This window comes from Papio anubis, chromosome X (assembly GCF_008728515.1).
Source record: "Papio anubis isolate 15944 chromosome X, Panubis1.0, whole genome shotgun sequence".
Classification (NCBI taxonomy): Eukaryota; Metazoa; Chordata; class Mammalia; order Primates; family Cercopithecidae; genus Papio; species Papio anubis.
In genome coordinates this window covers 26,783,957-26,786,790 of record NC_044996.1, presented here as the reverse complement: position 1 = coordinate 26,786,790, position 2,834 = coordinate 26,783,957, and positions in this window count along the sequence as shown.

Below are 2,834 nucleotides of genomic sequence, written 5' to 3'. Positions count from 1 at the left end.
TTTCTCACATTTTCCTGTCTTCTTCCAAGTCTTCCAAACTGTTCCAACTTGTGCCCATTACCCAGTTTCAAAGTTGCTTCCACATTTTCAGGTATCTTTACAGCAGTGCCCCACACCCATGTTACCAGTGTTCTGTATTAGTCCATTCTTACACTGCTATAAAGAACTACCTGAGACTGGATAATTTATAAAGAAAAGGAATGTAATAGACTTCATGCTTCCAGGCTTAACAAGAGGCACATTTTAAGTTCAAAGATACATGTGTAGGAGGTACAGGTTTGTTACATAGGTAAACGTGTGCCATGGTAGTGTGCTGCACCTATCAACCAATCACCTAGATATTAAACTCCACAGGCATTAACTATTTATATTGATGTTTTCTTTCCCCCAATGCCCCTAACAGGCCCCAGTGTGGGTTGTTCCCCTCCTTGTGTTCATGTGTTCTCATTTTTCTGCTCCCACTTATAAGTAAGAATATGAGGTGTTTGGTTTTCTGTTCCTGTGTTAGCTTTCTGAGGATAATGGCTTCCTGTTCCTTCCATGTCCCTGCAAAGGACATGATTTTATTCCTTTTTATGGTTGCATAGTATTCCATAGTGTATATGTACCAAATTTACTTTATCCAGTCTATTATTGATGGACATTTGTATTGATTCTATGTCTTTGCTATTGTGAATAGTGCTGCAATGAACATACATGTGCATGTATCTTTATAACAGAATAATTTATATTCCTTTGGGTGTATACCCAGTAATGGGATTGCTGGATGTAATTGTATTTCTAGTTCTAGGTCTTTGAGTACTTGCCACACTGCCTTCCACAATGGTTGAACTAATTTGCTTTCCCACCAACATTGTAAAAGTGTTTGTATTTCTTCACAGCCTCACCAGCATCTGCTGTTTCTTGACTTTTTAATAATTGCCATTCTGTCTGGTGTAAGATGGTATCTTTGTGGTTCTGATTTGCATTTCTCTAATGATCAGTGATGTTGAGCTTTCTTTTCATGTTTGTTGGCAGCATAAATGCCTTCTTTTGAAAAGTTTGTCCGTTCATGTCCTTTGCCCACTTTTCAATGTTTTTTTTTTTTTTCTTGTAAATTTGTGTAAGCCCTTGTAGACTCTGGATATTAGACCTTTACCAGATACAAAAATTGCAAAAATTTCCCTCCATTCTGTAAGTTGTCTGTTCACTCTGATGATAGTTTCTTTTAATGTACAGTAGTTCTTTAGTTTAATGAGATGACATTTGTTAATTTTTGCTATTGTTGCAGTTATTTTTGACATTTTCATCATGAAATCTTTTTCTGTGACTATGTCCTGTATGATATTGCCTAAATTTTCTTCTAAGGTTTTTATAGTTGGGTGTTTTACATTTAAGTCTTTAAACCATCTTGTGTTTATCTTTGTCTAAGGTATAAGGAAGGGGTCCAGTTTCAGTTTTCTTCATATACCTAGCCAGTTTCTCCAGCACCATTTATTAAATAGGGAATCCTTTCCCCGTTGCTTGTTTTTGTCAGGTTTGTTGAAGAGCAGATGGTTGTAGATGTGCAGTCTTATTTCTAAGATCTTTATTCTGTTCCTTTGGTATGTGTCTCTTTTTGTACCAGTGCCATCCTGTTCTGTTTACTATAGCCTTGTGGTATAGTTTGAAGTCATATAGCATGATGCCTCCAGGTTTGTCCTTTTTACTTAGGATTGTCTTGTCTATACAGGTTCTGTTTGGGGTCCATATGAATTTTATGGTAATTTTTTTTCTATTTCTGTGAAGAATGTCAATGGTAGTTTAATGGGAAGAGCACTGAATCTTTAAATTACTTTGGGCTGTAGGGCCATTTTCACAATGTTGATTCTTCGTATCCCTGAGCATGGAATGTTTCTCCATTTGTTTAAGTCCTCTCTAATTTCCTTAAGCAGTGGTTTGTAGTTCTCCTTGAAGAGATCTTTCACTTCTCTTCTTAGCTGTATTTCTAGGTATTTTGTTCATTTTGTAGCAATTGTAAATGGGAGTTTATTCTTGATTTTAAGTGCCACACACTTTTAAATAACCAGATATCATGAGAACTCACTCACTATCATGATAAAAGCAAGGGAGAAATCCATCCCCATGATTCAATCACCTTTCACAAGGCTCCTCCTCCAATTCAACATGAAATTTGAGTGGGGACATAAATTCAAGCCATATTAGTCTTTAATTCATTTTTCATTTGATTTTCATATATGGAGAGAGATATGGTTATAGTTTCATTTTGCTGCATGTGGATATTCAGTTTTCCTGGCACAATTTATTGAAGAGACTGACATTTTTTTCTAATATATGTTCTTGGCACTTTTGTCAAAAATGAGTTCACTGTAAGTGTCTGGATTTGTTTCTGGGTTCTCTATTCTTTGTCAGCGGTCTGTTTTGTTTTGTTTTGTTTGTTTTGCCAACACCTTGCTGTTTTGTTTACTATAGCTCTGTAGTAAAATTTGAAGTCAAATAATGTGATTTATCCAGTTTTTTTTTTTTTTTCTTTTTGCTCAGGATAGCTTTGGCTATTCCATGTCTTTCATCATTCCATATAAACTTTAGAATTATTTATAGTTTTGTGAAGAATGACATTAGTATTTTTATCTTTGTGTACAGTAGGCTGAGGAGCTAAAAAAAAAAAAAAAAAAAAAAAAAAAAAAGACGGGTTGTTCTTTGCAGCAGAGGCAGAAGAAAATCGGTGTAAATGAACCCCAACCACTCAAATTTGTGTGTTCAAGTTGACTCTTCAGCAGAACATGCCATGTTAAGGTGATAAGGATGAAGACTAAGACTTTTATGATTATGCACTTCCACTTAATGAATTGTAA